Source organism: Neovison vison, chromosome 3 (assembly GCF_020171115.1).
Source record: "Neovison vison isolate M4711 chromosome 3, ASM_NN_V1, whole genome shotgun sequence".
In the NCBI taxonomy this organism is placed as follows: domain Eukaryota; kingdom Metazoa; phylum Chordata; class Mammalia; order Carnivora; family Mustelidae; genus Neogale; species Neogale vison.
This window is the reverse complement of record NC_058093.1, coordinates 84,544,785-84,565,881: the sequence shown is the minus strand read 5'-3', so window position 1 is coordinate 84,565,881 and position 21,097 is coordinate 84,544,785. Positions and strand designations below refer to the sequence as shown.

General features: G+C 35.9%; 1 long non-coding RNA gene across 1 annotated transcript in view; it reads left to right on the top strand.

Annotated features, from left to right (window-relative positions):
- Window positions 1–10,450: 10,450 nt before the first annotated feature.
- LOC122901863 overlaps window positions 10,451–21,097 on the top strand; it is a 46,923-nt gene continuing 36,276 nt past the window's right edge. The window contains exon 1 of the long non-coding RNA XR_006383695.1: window positions 10,451–10,557. This is a non-coding gene — a long non-coding RNA (uncharacterized LOC122901863). The remainder of the gene's footprint in view (window positions 10,558–21,097) is intronic.

The window sequence follows — 21,097 nt, the reverse complement described above, 5'->3', positions numbered from 1 at the left end:
GTTATCCACATACATTTTGGTTTCAAAAATATACCCATGTAATGTCTTAGACATTGAAAATAATTGCTGAAGTAATTGTTTCCTTTTGGCATTTTCTAAGCATTGACATTCCAGTAGAGCTCAAATTGAAGTGGGTATATTAACAACTTCTATAACTAAATATCTGTTTTAAAATATCTCTGTTTTCCTAATGCATAATTGATTGTCTTACCACTATACCAAAATAAATACTGATTTGCTAACTATTGCATCGGTGGCTTTAAGAAAAATATATTGCTGTTACAATACCAATTCTCAAAAACATTGCTTAATAATTTCTTTGCTTTGTGACAATATACTTTAAATCCATGACTCAATCAGAAATTCAAGAAATTCAAGCTATTTTTTATTTAAATTAAAGTAAAGGCCAATTTGCACACACACACACACACACACACAAACACACTTGGATAATCACAGTTGAAGTTTCAGGCTGTGAGTTTTAAAGATGAATTAATTTGTGAGATTGTGTATTTCTTCAGTAGCCTGATAGAAGTGAAGCCAACAGATAACTGATTAATCCAAGTGTGTATAAACTCTATAGGGACTTTCACACACCTGCTTGAAAATCCTTCTGGTTTTTTCAGTCAACTCTCTTTTCTACCTTTCATAGACATTATTGAAAACTTTTCTCCTACCATCATTCACAACACTATCAAAAAAAGCTCCTCAAAAATCATGGGAGATACTGTAAAGATTTAAAAAGATTTTTATATATATTATGTGAGGGCTCAGACCATTTTTATGTGAATGTTACAATATAAGATGGCTTCAGCTATCAGAGAGCTCAGAGACTACCCACTGCTAACAAGTGGGTAACACAAACATGTCAGATAGGTATAACCCTGTTTCATCCTCCTCACCATTTTCATCACTGTAGAAAAAAACTGCAGTTTTCACAATCATTAAAATAAGGTCAATTATCATACAATCTCAGAAGAAGAGTTATTAAGCAATAATTCAACAAATATTGAATGCCTGCAACTATATCCCATGAAAAGTTTCTCAAAAAAGTTTTATTTTCACTATAGGAGTAAAAACAGGATTCTCAGCTTGTATTATATAACTGGAATGTTTCTATGCCATATACTCTTTCTTCTTGTTAACTGAAACTCATGGAGTTAATACCACTGGAGAGGGCAGGGTCTCTATTCCTCTTCTCCATATGGTTAGTTTTTGAAGAAAGCCATCTCCAACAAGTTTTGCCTACTTTAATTACTGTCTCCACTGGGTATATATGTGGTATGAAACTAGATGCTACCTTGGCCACAGACGATTAGACTCGAGACTATTTTCAAAGTTATATATAAATAACTGCTACAGCTACTTTTAAATGTCAAAGAAATTACATGGATAAGTAAGCACATATGAATGTAGGTCCCTTCTGTGAGAGTGCTCATAAATTCTGCCCAGTAGAGGTGCTCAGTATCAGGAGTGCCAAGACAATCCTACTGAATCCTCTTATAGAGCTAAAATACAAGGTGAATGACTCAGTTCAGGGTGCTTCTCCAAAGAGAAACAACTCTCACGATGTTATTATATAAATGGTTGCACCACTGGGATCACTGTGTAGCTGGTAGAGCAGATAATCCTTCTTGCAAATACTCCTACCACTACATGAAATCAATATGATTCTCTCTTTTGTAGAGTGTTGAGAAAATTTACCACTTTTAGGTCAATTATTAACCAATGAATTTTTAATTAACCATATTGTACATAAATTATTTATTTGTTACACAAAATACATAATAAGGGTAATTTCTACTTTTTTTGAAGCCCTGTTACCTCATATTGATTCAATACCCCCATGTATCTTTAAGCAAAAATGTTAAATGAAGGAAATTTTGAGGTAGGATAATCACCTTGACAAAATACAAGTACCTCAATAATCAAAGTTAAACTCGTTTCCCCTTTAGATTATAAATTTTTTTAAAAATACGTTACACATTTTACACATTTGTTTAAATAACTTGTCATTCATGGGGAAAACCCAATCACTAAGCTAATCAGAAGGAAGTATATGAAGAGAAAAGAGGTCTTCAACCACTAAGACAGGATTTGCAGAGGTTAGGTATGCGGGCAGCCCTTCCAATGACAGGCTGACAGATGGTAATGATGACTATGAGGTAGATGAAGCATCAAAGGCCATTCCAGAACCAAGTCCACAGGTCTAGATCTAACCAGAGATCCAGAGTTGTGCAGAGCTAGAGATGGGCAGGTAGGCAAGAGTCAGATTGGGAGCTACCTACTGAAACAAGTATTCAAACACATGCAGGGGTGAAATACATGGTCAGAAAGTCAGGGTAAATCCCCAAGGAAGCAGAGAAGTTTTGGTGAGGCCACAGTCATTCTTTCTGGAAGAAATAATAATTGCTTTTTTATGTTTCTTGAGAAAACAGTAATTGTTTTTTTTTTTTAGATTTTTTTCTAATTTATTTATTTTCAGAAAAACATTATTCATTATTCTTTCACCACACCCAGTGCTCCATGCAAGCCGTGCCCTCTGTAATACCCACCACCTGGCACCCCAACCTCCCACCCCCCCGCCACTTCAAACCCCTCAGATTGTTTTTCAGAGTCCATAGTCTCTCATGGTTCACCTCCCCTTCCAATTTACCCAAATTCCCTTCTCCTCTCTAATGCCCCTTGTCCTCCATGCTATTTGTTATGCTCCACAAATAAGTGAAACCATATGATAATTGACTCTCTCTGCTTGACTTATTTCACTCAGCATAATCTCTTCCAGTCCCGTCCATGTTGCTACAAAAGTTGGGTATTCATCCTTTCTGATGGAGGCATAATACTCCATAGTGTATATGGACCACATCTTCCTTATCCCTAAGGAGAAAACAGTAATTGTAACAAGATTTACTGATTGTGAGATACAGTATAGCATGGTATGTTGCAAAAAGAGTCTTAAATCCTTCTTTGCTCTATCTGTGCCCCTTAATACATTACTTCGCACCCCTTCATATCAAGATCTGAGTCTATTCTCCCTCCTCCTAAATTTTGGCTGGTCCTATGGCTTCTTTTGGTGAACATAATACAGCAGAAGTAAAAGTGAACTGGTTGAAATTCAAGGTCTCAAAGACTGCTTGCCTCTGTTCAATTTCTTGGAACTCTAAGCAGTCACCATGAGAACAAGCCCAGGCTATCCTGCTGGATGATGAGAGAACACATGGTCCAAGATGAGTAGCCTTAGCTGAGGCCATTCTATACTAAGCAGCTCCCAGCTGACCTGGCAGCTGACTGCAGACACAAGTTCAACTGAGTTCAGCCCAATTTAATGATCAGCACGATTATGAGCTAAAAAACTTTTTTTTAAAAGGCTATTGTTTTAAGCGACTAAATTCTGTAATTTTTTTAAACAGCAAAAACTAACTGATGCAGAAATAATTGGTTCCTAGAATTGAGGTGCTGCCATGACAAAAATCTAAAATAAGTGCCATTGGCAGTGAGTACTAAGTAGAGGCTGAAAAAATGGCAAACAAACTCTCAGCAAATGCTGGGGGAAATAAAGCAAATTGTTATTGGAGGTTAGAAAAAATGGCAATCTGTGTTTCTTAGAATAAAATAATATGCAAATGTATTACCTACAAGAACATGAAAGATGACAAATGTATATAATTAACTTTGGATTTTGGCTCTAGAGATCTCCACAAAATGTAGAAATGTCAGCTGGTTGGTCCTGGCTACATATAGGTACAGGAAGAAGGAAATGGGCTAAATAAAGAACTGGCCAGTCTGCAAGGAGAATTTTGAGGGAATACAGAGGGGACATAATTTTCTGGGATGCAAAAATTGTTTCTTATCTTCAGTCTTCCCAGTCAGTAAAAATCCTCTACATATAATGAGGACTGAAGAAAAACATCCATTCAAAAGTACAACTCCAAAACCCTTTCTTAAGGAATCTGAAAGAACTAATATGTTGTTAAACAAACTCTCAAATACCCAAAACTGTTCCTTAGATTCTTCAGAAGATGGTCTCATACAAGCCCAATTCCAAAGTGACAGTAAATAAGTGTATCTATAGAGAGGCATGTCTTCAAAACAATCAGGGCTGTACATTTTTAATAAAGGGAAAAAATCAAACTCATAGTCTATAGTAATTCAGAAAAATTTTATATGTAAAAATGACATCAACCTGGATTAAAAGAGAATGATTTTACTCACACACAACTATAAGCTATTAGTATCCTTATTGCTATTTCTAAAGAGGAAACAAAAAGGTCTCTGGGCTCCCAACTTTCTAGGGCTGGCTGACAAAATATTTTAAAGGTCTAAGGAAGGACACCAAAAAAGGAAACATGCCCTAGAGGGCAGTCAATAGCCCTAATAGCCCTGAAGGTAGAACCAAGAGCCATGAAGATCAAACTGGGGAACCACTTCCAAAGAATATAACCTCACCTTAATCAAAGAATATTTGCTACTCTACGATCCCACTTGGATTTTAAAATTGCTATGGGCCAAAGACTGCTATGTATCTCTGATTTTTTCTCTTATACAATTATATTTATTGAGGTTATTCTATTTCTGTGTCAGTGCCATATACTGGATGTTTTCATGAGTCTCAGGATCAAGGGAATCCATATATGATGAGTTTCATTTGGACATACCATGATTATATTCTAGATTTAAACCTGATGTCATAGTTCATGGTGTGACATTTAGGGATTCTTGAATAAAGAAGAGAATATTTTCCATGGGGAAGAATGTGAGAATTGTAGCCAGAAGGCAGACTATGGTGTATTCCAATATTAGTCATAATCCTTCATTCTTCCTTGTATCTGTGTTCTTTGCAATATGTCTATAAAGCTTCTCTCTTTGAGAGATGCATTCTATTTCCAATTATTTTAAGTCTGGGCTGGCCTATGACTTGCTTTGACCAACTGAGTGCAGTATAAGGGATGATGCACCAGTTAGAAGCTGTGGCCTCAAGCAGCTTAGATTTTTGCTTCTCTTGGAACCCTGACCAGGAAGCAAGTAAGTCCAGGCTCTCATGCTGGAGGATAAGAGCCTTCATGGAAGAATGATGAGCCCTTACAGCCAAGTCTATTCTTGACTAGGTAGTTCCAGCCAACCAGATAGCTAACAACAGACACATGGATGAATCTGCATGCATCCAGAAAAACCATTTAGCTGATCCCATTCCTAATAGTTGGCTCATAAAATAATGATCTAAATAAAGAATTATTGTTTTCAGCCACTTGGTTTGAAATGGTTTGAAATAAAATGAAAGCTAACTTTGGACATATTTTGTAACTTTTCTCAGCTTCTCTTGTTCACCTAGAAAATGTTGACAAGAAGAATACTTGTTATATAAGTATTTGGGATAACACCATGAATACAACAAACACTATTAACTATAAGCTATTATTATTCTTACAGGAAACAATGGGTCTTCATCAATATTATAATAAATATTACCATTTATTGAATACTTACTAGCAGGCCACTATGCTTGGTACGTTCATGTTATCTTTAATCCTCACAACAAAACTATAGATAATTATTTATTTTCTTTTTTACAGATGTGAAAACCAAGTAACAATGATGTTGAGTAACTACACCCAGACAAACAATTAAGTCAATAAGCCAGGGTTTGAAAGTCATTCTGAATTTTTTAACCCTACCATAGCTTCCCTGGTAAAATAATGTAGTCCCGTTCTCTCCCTTATAGTATTATTAGTTGTTCATTTGTTTACCACAGCCTCATGGTAAGTGGCATGTACTTCCCTAGCCCTAGACTGTGGTATTGCTTATGTGAAATACTTTTAGCCAATGATTAACATATGTGACCTAAGTAGAGGCTTGAAATATGGCTAGGCACTTATATTTGTCCTCTTGTGCTTTTGTCATAACCAAAAGAAGATCAAAGCCCAGCTAGTTTCTTCCCCTGAAGTTGGGTACTTTAAATGAGACAAAAGAAGTAGAGTTGCCCTGACTCACAGACACAGAACAATTACAGCCAATTCACATGTTCATGAGAGGAAAATAAATGTTCAGTGTTTTCTGTTTGCCATAGAGATTTTGTGGTTGCACTGCCTAGCCAAATGTGACTGATACAGCTTTTCAGTCTTTGAATGTTGCAATAACAAAATATTTGATAACATAAAGTGGGCTAAAAGGCAAGTGAAGCAAGGGCAAAAATGAACTATTGGGATTTCATCAAGTTCAAAAGCTTTTGCACAGCAAAAGAAACAGTTAACAAAACCAAAAGACAACTGACAGAATGGGAGGAGATATTTGCAAATGACATATCAGATAAAGGGCTAGTATCCAAAATCTATAAAGAACTTATCAAACTCAACACCCAAAGAACAAATAATCCAATCAAGAAATGGGCAGAGGACATGAACAGACATTTCTGCAAAAACATCCAGATGGCCAACAGATACATGAAAAAATGCTCCACATCACTGGGCATCAGGGAAATACAAATCAAAACTACAATGGGATACTACCTCACACCAATCAGAATGGCTAAAAGTAACAAGTCAGGAAAGGACAGATGCTGGCGAGGATGTGGAGAAAGGGGAACCCTCCTACACTGTTAGTGGGAGTATAAGCTGGTGCAACCACTCTGAAAAACAGCATGGAGGTTCCTCAAAAAGTTGAAAATAGAGCTACCCTATGACCCAGCAATTGCACTACCGGGTTTTAACTCTAAAGATACAAATGTAGTGATCCAAAGGGGCATGTGCACCTGAATGTTTATAGCAACAAACCTAGATGTTCATCAACAGATGAATGGATAAAGAAGAGGTGGTATATATGTACAATGGAATACTATGCAGCCATCAAAAGAAATGAAATCTTGCCATTTGCAATAACGTGGATGGAGCTAGAGGGTATTATGCTTAGCAAAATAAGTCCATGGGAGAAAGACAACTATCATATGAGTTGATACGAGGAAATGAAGATGCAACATGGGGGGTTTGGGAGGGTAGAAAAAGAATAAGTGAAACAAGATGGTACCAGGAGAGAGACAAACCATAAGAGACTCTTAATCTCACAAAACAAACTGAGGATTGCCAGGGGGAGGGGGTTAGGGAGAGGGTGGTAGGGTTATGGACATTGGGGTAAGTATGTATTATGGTGAGTGCTGTGAAGTGTGTAAACCTGGTGATTTATAGACCTGAACCCCTGGGGCTAATAATGAATTATATGTTAATAAAAAAATAATAATAATAATAATAAAAACATGAAGTGGGCTATAACCTGGTAAATGTAGACAAAAGATAAGTAAATTTCAACCAGAAGGGAGTAAAATGCACTTTCACAATAGGAGATAAAAAATATTGTTTCAAATGTGAGCTACTCTTCCCGGTAAATATATGGATAGATAACTTGTTTGAAATTTAGATGTAAACTTCACACAAGGAGAGATGGACTTTGCAGCACTAGGGTGTTCAACTCCTGCACATTGGTCAGGAAAGGTTTGGTCCTTGACTGGCTCCTGAAAGTCTTTGGAATTTTCTGCCCTGAGAGTGTCTTCATTTATCCAGGCCCTTGGGCCATGCCAGATCGTTATGCTAACAATGCAATCTATGGTGGGGTCTTGAGTCTCATGGTACTGGCTTGTTCTTTGGAGGGGCTGGAGACTAACGTCAACTATATGGGCACTCCGTGCCTATATGACTAACTCCAAATAAAATCCTAAACACCAAGTCTTAGGTGAGCTTCCCTGGTTGACAATACTTATATGTGTTGTCATATATTTTAACTGGAAGAATTAAGTGCAGTTGTCAGACTCCACTGGGAAAGGTCAACTAGAAGCCTGTATATAGTCTACCGTGGACTCTGCTTTATGCGCCTTTCATTTTCGCTGATTTTAATCTGTATTCTTTCACTGTAATAAACCATAACCAGGAATATAACAGATTTTCTGAGTTCCATGAGCTCTTCTAGAAAATCACAGGGCACCTGGCTGGTTCAGTTGGTAGAGCACATGACCCTTGATCTCAGGGTCTTGAGTTCAAGCCCCATATTGGGTGTAGAGCTTACATGATAGAGACAGACAGATATATAGATAGGAAATCACTGAACCTGCAGAGTCATAGGGACCAATGTCAATGATGTTATTGTCCCCATAAATTCTTGGAACTCAGATTATTTGCCAGGAAAAAAACAGAAAGAAAGAAAGAGAGAGAGAGAGAGAGAGAGAGAAAGAGCAAGCAGCAAATATATCACATAAATATGGCTACTAGTCTCTCCAAAGGTATTGCCATTTCTCTAGGAAATCCCTTTAAGTACCCAAAAGAGTCTTGGTAGCCAGGCCCTCCTTTTCTTTTAAAATATTGGTTCTTGGTAGAGGATATTTCTGGATTCAAGAATGTCCTGGAATGGATGGCCTCTGGCATGTCATTAAAGACATCTGGTTCTCCAATAATTGCTGTGAAATCTGAAAAACCTAAACTGAGTAAAACTACTGCTTTATTCCCCCCAAATGAGAGCAATGTTTGAATGGCATTTGGATCATAAAACATTTGATCACTCATTATTTTGATAGGTGGGAGTGAGGAGTAGAACAGAAAACACTTCTTTTTGGAAAAAGTCTAGTTTTTGGATCAAAAAGTGCCATGATGAAGGCCTGCAAATTGGGGAAAAAAAGACCATGGACTCAAAATTGTATATTCTGGAATGCAGAAAATTGAAGGGCAAGGCTCTCAAAATTGTAATGGCATAGATTATTTCTAACACAGAATGATAGAGTTTTACTATCTTGGAGAAAATAATATGTATAAAAAACTACCTGTGGTCCTTATAGCCTAAAATGTTCACTATCTGATCTTCTGCATAAACAGTTTGCCAACTCTTATTTTAGAAGAACAGTGCTTATTCTTGGTAAGAATGCAGCATGAGAGGGCTTCTAGGATTTGAATATTCTGTTTCTTAATCTGAGAGCTGGTTATAGTAGTGTGTCCAGTAAAAAATTCACCCAAATGTACACCTATGATGGATGTATGTGCTTTTCTGTATGTATATTACATTTCAATTAAAAGTATATGGACATAAATGTGTGCATATACCTGTGTGTATAAAGTATCTCTGTGTATATAAAGCATAGACATATCAATCTATCTACCAACATCATCACCACTTTATTCTAAGCCACTGCATCTTTTACTTGCATTTTATAACTTCCTATCACTGATTCTCCCCACAACAGTAGAACCACTCAACAAATACATTCAGAAGTTTCCTGAGACCCCAAATAAATTCTGAAGACCTTACTATGACCTATATCCCCTATCCTTCTCCAACCTCTCCAGTTACTCCTCCCCACTTGCTCATTCTAATCCGTCCTGGAGGTCCTCCTTGTTTATTTATCCTTACAAACACAAAGCAGTGTGTATCTATATCAGGATCTTTTGGATCTCTGCATCTACTACTTTTTCCATCTGGCATTCTCTCTCCCTAAATATTTTCATGGCTTACCTCCTCATTTTATTTTTATCTCTATTCAAATGTCACCTTATCGAAAAGGACAAATAGGAAGAATATTACTCCCCTGCACAATTACACTCTTTCCCTCTACCCTGCTCTATTTTTTAACAGAACTTACTTCCACAACCATAACATATTTTTATCATCTTCCTCTCCCATGAGAATGCAAACAACATGATATCCATGGATTTGTCAGTTTTACTCACTGCTTTCTTCAATATCAAGAATAGTGCCTGAGACATAGTAGGTGATCAATAATTACTTGTTTAATGAAGTGTGAATTTGGATGTGTTCGTGTAGTAAAGACCCCTAAAAACAATAAAAGTTTGGAAATCTCTCTCTCTCTCTTTCTCTCTCTCTCTCTCTCCCTCTCTTTTTAAATAGATACCCTGCCTCTGCAGAGCATATATCCCACCTATAGGTTATGTGGCTTCTGGAAACCAATAATCTTGGTTGAAACATTGACTGCCAATTCCTAGCTGGGTGATCGTGGTAAGTCTTAATTTCCTTGGCTATAAATTGGAGATAATTGCAGCAGCTACTTCATGGTGTGGGTGGAATGGGGAAATCATACGAGCAAATCCATGTAAATTACCTGGCACAAGTAAGCACTAAACATATATTAACCATTTATTATTATCATTGTTAGGATTTCTCTAGTGCCCATGGGGTATTTCTGAATACTGACACTCACAGCATTGGGAAAGACAGTGAAATTCTTCATACCTAGGTCTAGATAAGTGGAAAATGTTTTTGACTGATAAGTGGATTTAAGATGGAAGATGAGGAAAAAAAAAAACACTGGCTTGCACATTCATATTCCAGGCTAAAGCAGTAACTACAACGAAATAAACCAAGGTCAATTCTGATGGCGGGGTTGGATTTAAGGGATTAATAATTAACAGAGATCAAAGGAGAGCTGAGAAGAGGACTGAAATAGAGAAGCAGCAGGTTGGCCAGGAAAAACAGACTTCAACTAAGAAGAGAGAGAAGGAATTAATAGCAGGATGGTCAGAAAGCTGTCATCAACTACTAGGGGAACCGGGTGAAAGGAAGAAGCTGGACTGGGTAGGTACAGCAGTTAAAGTACTTCATTTGGTAACTGACTGAGTCGATATTGTGTTGATTACTCTTAAAGACAGTAACTCAGTACTATTTAACCAACTCTAGGCAAGGAAAGGAGGGTTAAAAGGAAAGGTACGGGGAGCTTCTCACACTTGTGACCAGATTTCCTGGACAGATTCCACTATAATCTTAGTGCAACCTATTTTCCAAGGAAATTTATTGACAACTAACTGTCCAAAAAATTGCACTGAATAAAAATTCCAGTATAGATAATACATACACATACAATGTGTGTAGAATTCATACAATTAAGAATTTAACTTAAAGCAGTTGTTTCAGGGAGGTACACAATTAATACATTATCAAGGAACACCAATTTTCTAAAATAATGTTATAGTTGCCCAAACATTTCAAAATGTCTTCCTTGAACTTACTAACATTTCAGGATAAAGTTAGTACTGGAGAAAAATTTATTTTTCATAAAACCAGGAAGAAAAGTGACAATAAAAATTAAAATACTGTGCATTGATAATATGTGAGATGCCCAATAAAATATTTTTAAAAAGTCCTCAGATATATTTATGCTTCTTGCCACCATGTAAATAGTCCACTTACATAGTAAAAAATATACTTCCTTAAATACAAAGATTTTTATATAAAGAGATATTATTTCAGCATCATAAATGCTGAATTTCCCAATGTCATTCAGTTATTCAATAATTTTATATAAAAAGAGCCAATTATCTAATGTGGAACTCACTTTCTTCTCAAAGTAATTTTCCATCCTATTAGTTTTATATCACAAGTGATATAGAACATGCTTTAGATACTATAAATCATTTCCCAGTATAGTTTATAAAAACTAAAAATAACAGAAATTATTCAAATATTGGTTAAATTGTAACTTATTTGAAAGTTGGAATATATTTTCCAGTTCCACTACAGATTATGTTCTACAAAAACTTCTTTCAAATCTAGGAGACTTGACCAAAAAAACAAAACAAACCAAAAAACAAAACAAAGACCAATTTGCAGTTTTCTCTTCTGAAATAAAATGTGAATCTGAAGCTAATGAATACATCCAAAAAAATAAGAAGATCTCCCAGATAACACCAAGTACAAAAGCTTTTTTTCAGTTGTCAACTGTGTTAGAGGTTAATCCATAGCTTATATGACAGTATATAAGCAGTAGCTTGATATGTCCCTATATTTTTTCATATTATGCACATGGAATGAATTTGATAATTATTCTAAAATTCATTCTTTTTTTATACACAAACACAACACACACACAGAGCTGTACATACATTAAACAGTTATATTAAGAAGCATATCTGGGAAAAGGTCCATTTCACACAAAGCTAAAAATCAAAACCACCCTGTTAATAGCAAAAATGTTTATCAGCTGATATGGACTTATCACCCCTGGTTGCTATAATAAAACTTCACACAGATAACCATTTTCTGAACACAAACAGCAGATTCATCAACCAAAACATTCTTGGTCCGAAGTACATCTGAATAGATCTTTCTCAAAAGTCTCTAGCACAGGCAAGGTTTGTGATTTCTAAATAGCACAGCAACTGATAGTCAGGGTTGGTGAGCAAAAGGGTTAAGGTCTCTGCATTTTTATCAGAAGTACATATATCTATTATACCAATACACTGTGAAGAAAACCAGAAAAGAGTTCCACATGAATTTGTCTTCATGATTTAAAAATGCTACCAGAAAGTATATTTTAGCAAAGAACTGAACACTGAACTCTCTGGTCTCTTCTTTTTAATTTACACATTCTATGAGAGCTAAATCTAGCATTAAAATTCACTGGTCTCATTTCATATAAAGAGTTTTTTTCAGTTACATGTAGTATAATATTTATGGTGACCTTCAAAGTGCATTTCCATTAGGAGGCATTATGGTGTTTATAGACATATAGGTGTATATAGACATGATCCTGAATTGTCAAATTGTTTGCATGAATATTTGGCCTTAAGTATATATACACTACAATAAAGAAAATTAATGTATTACCCTATCTGAATTAGATCAGACTATAGGGAAATTTAAGAGTTGTCAATAGCCATTATAGTAATTATTAGACCTGCTGTTATTTTACCCATTGTTATTAAGATTTAGATAGTGCTCTAGTTTCTAACACAAAACATAGTCACAGTCCACTTGTTAGGCAAATTAGTTGCATTATACCTGGCTTAACCAAGAAAGATGATGTTCATCTCTTTTGTTGCTATTCAGGTGAAACTGACATAGTACCTAAAGAAGTTTAACCAGATGTAAAGACAATCAAAAATGTCATATGAAAACATCACGCCTTATCTACAGCTAGTCATTCATACTCACTGGATAATAAAATAATCTGTTATACCTCAGCTGGGGAGTAATAAATGGAAAGAGAATTTCATCTCTACTATCCAAAACTATATCCCATGAGGGCTTCTCATGCATCTCACCCTATATGTAAATGTATTATGACCGTTCTGCTGCACTGAAAACACCTATGAGCAAAATGATGTTTCTTTTTTTTTTTTAATATTTTATTTATTTATTTTACAGAGAGAGATCACAAGCAGACAGAGAGGCAGGCAGAGAGACAGAGAGAGGGGAGCCGGCTCCCTGCTGAGCAGAGAGCCTGATGCCGGACTTGATCCCAGAACCCTGAGATCATGACCCGAGCCGAAGGCAGCGTCTTAACCCACTGAGCCACCCAGGCGCCCCCAAAATGATGTTTCTTAATACTGTCCCTTACTTCCCACCTGGTCATGTACAGCTTAATATGTCAAATTCCAACACAGAGCCATACTTCTCATTTATATTTAAAAACTCACTCTCCTTTATGAGCCATGAATTGAAACTAGACAACTTTACCTAAAGTGTTACAGATTGCTCAGAAACCAAAATCTTACACTCTGGACTTGAAAAATGGGTACTTTGTTAGACACAGAAGGAAAAAAAAAAAAAGATAAGAAAAGAAAGACACAGAAGCCTAGATTGTGGCAAGAGTCTATATTCCAAGATAAAACTGAAACTGGGAAGGAGAGGGACAAATAAACACGATTTTGCTAATTCTTAATAACTGTGAATTTGATTAGATTTTTTTTCCAGTTGTTAAACTTCTAAACCTAATTCATGTTATCATTTGATGAGCTCTTTTTCCTTCTTTGTTGGGTACACAGTCTATCTGTGCCAAGACAATAGATGACCCATTGTCTCCCTTGGAACTCTTCACTCTAATTTGGCTAAAATTTAAAGGTATAAAGATGACAAGACTGCTGGAGTTTAACATTATTTCTCTCAACTTATTTCCTCTCTGCAGACCCCTGCTGGTAAAACCATTGAATAGAGTCACAGTATTAAACTGGTTGCAGCTCTTCTTCTTCTCAGATTATATATACACCAAAAAAAAAAAAAAAAAGTGTCCTTAACACATAGAATGCTCTCTGCCAGCACAAAAAAGGGATTAGGTAGCTTTCATACTTTCACGTGGAAATATGTTTCAACATAAACAAAGCCCTGACAACTGTCCTTGTGACTGATCAAGGGTGGAAGTCAGCTATTCTTTAAAAAAGAAAAACAGGGGCGTCTGGATGGCTCAATGGATTAAAGTCTCTGCCTTTGGCTCAGGTCATGATCCCAGGGTCCTGTGATTGGCCCTGCCTTGGGCTCTCTGCTCAGTGGGCAGCCTGCTTCCTCCTCTCTCTCTGCCTGCTTCTCTGCCTACTTGTGATCTCTGTCTGTCAAATAAATAAATAAAATCTTTAAAAGAAAAAAGAAAAAAAGAAAAACACACTAAAAAATCAGAATTAAGAAAGGTTTCCAATTGATTGCAAAATTATCATTTGTATTCTTCTATTTGACAGTACCACATTAAATCAATTACTAAATTTCTTACCATGATATATTCCATGCTGTATCTGTCCCAGGAAAATGACACTGATATACTCACCTTCCTTGAGAATGAAGCTTCTATAACTTTCCTTTAAAGGTGTCTTGAGCTTTTCCTTCTTTGTGTTTTATGATATGTCTTTAGTTTTTGTAATTTCACTTTGTCAAAACATTATGTTATCAGTCATACTGAAAGACAGGATATTATGAAGATAAAAATCTACCAAGGACTATCTACCAATCGTTTTGATACAGAAGATTTAAAGAAGATTTAGAACACAAAATAAACAAACCTTCCTAAGGACATATCAATACATCAAAAACCATGAACAGTTTACATTTGTAGGAAATTAAAAACACTTTCAGTTGAACTGAGAAAAAATTAACTTTGGACCATAATAAAGATTTCATATCCTAGCTATAATCACAGAAGGTAATAATAGTTGATAACCATTTTTAAGAATAAAAATAGATTCTGTGAATAAAGGACCAAAAATCTAACAAAGAAACAAGTAAACTCAGAACAGGTTATCCACACAGTACCCCTGAAGTTTTCACCTTACAACTGAGATGATACTTCACTGACAAAGTTTAAACACAGTAACATTAAAAAAAAATTATATAAGTACTTCATAGAGAAAGTCGCTAAGAAAAAAATTCAGCATTAAATTTTAAGGATGATTTTGAAAGTTTTCTGAGGGCAATACATATTTATTAAAGAATATATAGAAAGAAAACATAAGTAGATGATAAAGATGAACTAATAGTAATGAAAAGTTTTTTCTTAAATCCCCATCAGTTAAACTCTTATTTTGAAAAGCTACCACAATACTTTAAGATAAAGACATTATCAAATATTGTTTGTGATTTTCATTCATTACAGTGTGGTAAGCCAGTATTCCAATAGTCAAAAGATATATACGTAAAATTTATAAAAGCCTTCCCTAGTACCCAAATCACAACAAATGAATTGCTAAAATGTATCTGACTTTGAACATGTCATAACCCTAGTATTCATTTCCATTTTCTCTCTAAGGCAGGGAGCTGGCTCATAACCCATGTTTTTCACAACCAGGAGTTCTTCTTTATCCCTAAATAACCAAATCCTCAAGAGAGCAGCAGACAGTGGGAAAAGACAATTTATTTAGAGAACTATTATGTGAGGAAGAAAACAAGTTGCCATTTCCAATTTGGAACATAATTAGGGAGACAATAGCCTCCTGACTGATGCTCTTTGTTCCCCTTGGATATTTATGTAGGACAGTAATTGGAGTGTATTTTCCTGTTTCACTTCACATTGTCTAGAAAGGGTTTTTTCATGCTCCATGACTTTCTAGTTTCAGAAGAAAACATCTTGCAGCTTCTGCCCTGTGCCATGTACCTTCTGGACATTGTCAGCTGCCCAAAACTTTTTTATTTTTATTATTATTTTTTTAAATGCTAACAAGTAGCAGAGTTAACAGGATTGTTAGAAGGAAAAGGTGGTGACAGGATTTGGGTGACTGAGGGCTTTTTACCTATTACTAGAGAACACTGGGAAAATCAGCCATTATTTTCTTGAAAACTTGATATACATATTGCAAATTTCAACCGATGCAAATAAGTGCATATACCAAATATATCAAAGGATATGGTCAATGGCAATATCAAATGAAAGCAAGGATTAGGAACCATTACATTTCTAAGGAGATCTTTTCAAGAGTAGAGCAGGGCAGCTACCTCCTTTCCCTGTATAAGCGGAGAAAAATATGTCTTCCTCATTGCCTGCATACAGACTGTCTAGCTACTCATATGGGAGAAGTTCCCATTGACTCTCATCATGTTATCCTAGTGATAAGCTGTGGGCAAGGGGGATGGACATATTTATTATTTACTGTGAAATAGTTACTAAGAAATCTATGATCCAAACCATCTCATATGCATATTCTAGATAAAAATTTGAAAGGTAAATATTAAAAACCCACTTTATATCTTGAATAACCACTATGGTTTGACACAGTGATCAAACCTCACAATAATTTATGGTGTAGATATTATTATCCTCAATTTTTATAAAACAAAATTAGAATTCAAAACTTATGTGCTTAAACCAAGTAACACAGCTATCAAGAACTAAGACTGACCCTCCTCATTTATTTCATTGCAGTATACTTCTCCCAGGTAAATCATTGCATTAATCTGATCTATACACCCTCATTTTGAAGAATCAAGAATCCTTTGGATTCTCTGAAAGGGTGTCAATCTGTAAAGATATAGTTTATTTTGAGAGGTGAATAAGATATCTACAAGCACCTGGAACTGGGTTAGGCATATGCTGACCAATGGGCCAGTTCAGACCATCTCTGTAAGCCTCAGGAAAGAAAATGGGCACTCCCAAATATTATGTAGACAAATCATCACCACTGGGATTTACTAACCCCTCCATGCCTCCATAATCCCAATGGTGATGACATTTTATGAAAAGTTATATGCATATAATAAACCTTAATGTAATCAGAAACACATTGAACCTGCTCAATATCCTTCTATTTTCTAAGATGCATTAAATGTTTTGCTTTCCAAATATTGGACAACTTTTGAACCTTAAAACTTGATATTGCATTTCTTTTCAGATTTAATGGTGGATATATTATTCAGAATAGGATTTGTTAGTCTGCAGTAATAAAAAAAACCCTAAGTATCAGTTGGTTAACAGTAAAAGTTTCTGTGTTTCTTCCACACATTTTTCATTGTGCAAGTTTAAGGTGTATAAAATATTTATTTGATATATTTATATATTGCAATACGACTGCCATTATAGCATTAGCTAGCACCTCTATCATGTCACATAATTATTTTTTTGGTGAGACTAAGATCTAAACTGTCAGGAAAGTTAATACTTATAATATTCTGGTCTCTAATTATTATCCTGGCTTTTTCCTAAACATTTTTTTTTTTAAAGAGTCATTCATCCATTTTAGAGAGAGAGAATGAGTGGGAAGGGCAGAGGGAGAGAGAATCCAAAGCAGACTCCACACCAAATGTGAAGTCCCACATGGGGCTTGATCCCAGGACCCTGAGAGCACAACCCCAGCCGAAACCAAGAGTCAGATGTTTGACCGGCTGCGTCACACAAGTGTCCCTTTCCCATGCATTTTTTGCCCTTAAAGCCTAGGTAGAGGTTCTGTTACTTATCATTTTCATGAAAGAGCTGGTATTTGCATTACTGCCAATAATTGTGGGAGAGAGAGACAGCATGGCAAATCTTGCATGACCTTTAGAGGTTATGTCATTTTTGCTCATATTTCATTTTCAAAACAAGTCACATGACTGTCGTGTGCGTGCACATGCTCTCTCTCTCTCTCTCCATATATATATATATATATATATATATATATATATATGCAAAAAGCAATCTTACTACTTGTTCAGGTGGGCCAGAAACATTTGATATGAAGCTCTAATGACTAAAAAGCCTGTTTTATGGTTACAGAATAAATGGTTCACTCTCCTTCTTGCATGCAAATACATTAACCAACCCCAAAGGAAATAACCCATATGATCACAGTTTCAAACTCTAAGTTCAGAATCTCTGGATAATGGTTGATGTCTCTTCATCAGATCCACTCATGGACCCTTTCAATCAATATGAAGTAAACAGACAAGTCTACCACCCTACTTTCTAACATATTATGTGTTCATTCTTCTAACCCTGTTATTTGGTCTTTAAGCTACAGGATGTAAAAGAGGGATTAGAGGGGAGCCTGGATGGTTCAGTTTCAGTTAGGCATCTGACTTTTGATTTTGGCTCAGGTCAAGATCTCGGGGTTGTGATATCAAGCCACACACAGGACTCCCCACTGGGCATGAAACCTACTTAAGATTCTCTTTCTTCTTCTCCCTCTGCTCTTCCCTGACCTTCCTGCTTGTGAGTGTGGTCTAAATATAGAATAAAACAAAATAAAATAATATAATAAAATAGGGATTTGACTTGGCTAGTAAAGGTTTGAATATCACCAAGAGTTGGGTACCATACACATGGGACTTTGTATCCTTCCTTATTTTAGATAAATTGATCATGGTGGGGGTACCTGGGTGGCTCTGTGGGTTAAAGCCTCTGCCTTTGGCTCAGGTCATGGTCCCAGGGTCCTGGGATCAAGCCCCGCATCGGGCTCTCTGCTCAGCGGGGAAACTGCTTCCCCCTCTTTCTCTGCCTGCCTCTCTGCCTACTTGTGATCTTTGTCTGTCTGTCAAATAAATAAATAAAATCTTTAAAAAAAAAAGAAATTGATCATGGCTTCAGTCATATGAGGGTTATGCATATGTATGTAATATTAAAATCATGATTTGGTGGTTGTGATGAGGGTGGGAGTCAAAAGTTTAAATATTGGTAAAAGAATATCATAGGATGATGAGGCGACTGAACTGTGCTGGATTAACTGTTGTCAACATCACTGCCATTACATTCAGTAACCTTCTCGGCACCACAGAAGAGACTACTAACCCATTCCCTGGAATCCTTTTTCCTACGTGATTTCCTGTAGGGTTAGATTCTGCCATTGGCAGTCACTTATGTGAGCTTTGGGAAATGAAAGAGATAAAACTATTATTCACTGGCAGCAGATAATGTTTGACATGTGCACAAATATCAGATGTGAAGTCTGTAGGAACTTCAGGGTGAAGTTCTGCAAAATATCCACGTAAGTGTTCCAAGCAGCTGTGAGAACTGATGAGTCTTCTTAGGAATCACTCACTTCAGTGCAGCTGGCTAAGCTAGACACCTGGACACACCAGAGTTCTGTAGAAGCTCCAGCAGGAGCTCTGAGATTCACCATTCCATTCTGTAAGCTAAGTGAGTTCCTGCCTTTCCTTCCCTGGTGTCCCACAATTATGGATGCCTCTCATTCTGTTATCAAAGACATATGCACTGGCTTCTGTTTTCTTAAACACTGATGCTCCAAGTAATACTGAGTATCATGGGGAAGATATCTGACAACCACAGATTATATTCAGTTACTTTTTAATAAGTAGATTTTTAAAAATTTTATATTTTAATATCTATAAGAACACTTGCAATTATTACAATGACAATGAAAATGCAGGCATGTATTTTTGTTCATATTGTTACTAATTTTTCAAGTTTCAGTTACCAACGGTATTACATTGTCAGAAAAAAATGTATTTTTTAAGAAATCAATCTAAAATTTCTCATTGAATCTCTAACTACAACCTCACAAAAAAGGGAAATATAGATTTTTTTTGCTTTTAATTTAAATTCATTTGAAATTTGGGCAGAATATATGTTTTGATAATAATTACTTGGATATTGATTTTTTTTGTTGTTTCAAACCAAAATAAAATCTGCAAAGAATGGCAAAAAAAAACCCTCCACTTATAAGCATAAGGAATCATAGATGAGAGGCACGCAGAGTTTCAAATTATCCACCATCTTTCACAAATGACATGTCTGAAAATCTAACAAGTAGCTCTCACCTCTAACAGACTATCACGTCCCTATTTAGTTTCTTATTTGTCTCTGTCAGGCTGATCCATGGGTTTAGTCCCCAAGTCATCAAGATGAGACTTGGCATTGATCACTGTAATTTATGATGCTTTGAAAGACCGCACCTGATAAATGGCACAGCCATACTTTATGTATTTTCATAGCCATACTCATTCACAGTCAGTGCTGGTAGCATGTTGAAATTGTGGGAGGACTTTTAGATAAATTGGAGATTGGCATAAATCCTGGGGTCTCTATCTCTTTATGATTAAAAAGTTGCCACATCCCTTCAAGGAGTACCAACAATTTGAAGCACATTTTGTCCAATTAAAGGCTTCATTTTAGCCTAACCCTAAAACCTAAAAATTAACACTTAAGACATTTTAAAATCATTAGACCCCTAAAAATTTTAAAACTCTTGGCACTCTTTCAAGGCTCTTACCCATCAGTCTGACACTTTGTCCTTTCTCTTCCTATCCAAGCTCTCTATTAATAGATTTGGCATCCCTGAGCCTCAATTTCCTTATGTATAAAACAGGGGTAAATAATGTGCATCTTCAAGAGGGTTATTTTGAGTGTAAATGAGGTACTTATGTAAGTCCTCTGGTGCTAGGCATCTAATAGCTATCAACAAATGTTATCACTTGATTTCCTCAATCAAATAGTATTGAATCAAACAATATCCAGTAACATAAACATCAAATGAAGATTAAGATAAATAACATAATCAAAAGTTATAAAACTATTTTCCAACCTTCCCCATGTCAATTTCATATTTTGGTTGGGGACGTTCAGTTTAAGAACCCATATTATTTCATGGATTTCTTATTGCATCAGTAACTCTAGAGTTAAGTGATCACATGCACAACTCTCCTAGGTGGTCTTTTTTCCCCAACAACTTAACTTTGGACTAAACTTTGCTCAGTCTCATAACATCTAAGGAGATCACTATCCAGGGTGGTATGGCTCTAGGCAAATGAATGCAAAAACAAAACATCTAATGAGAAACAAAGTTAAAATCAATTAAGTAAATGTGAGCAAAATTCTTGGAAGTGATATCCACATTCCTTGAGATTCCTTTTTATTTTATCAATATTGGTTTCCTCATTGATGTGTGTCTAGTTAAAGTTTTACTTCCTTAAATCATCGCTTCCCACAGTA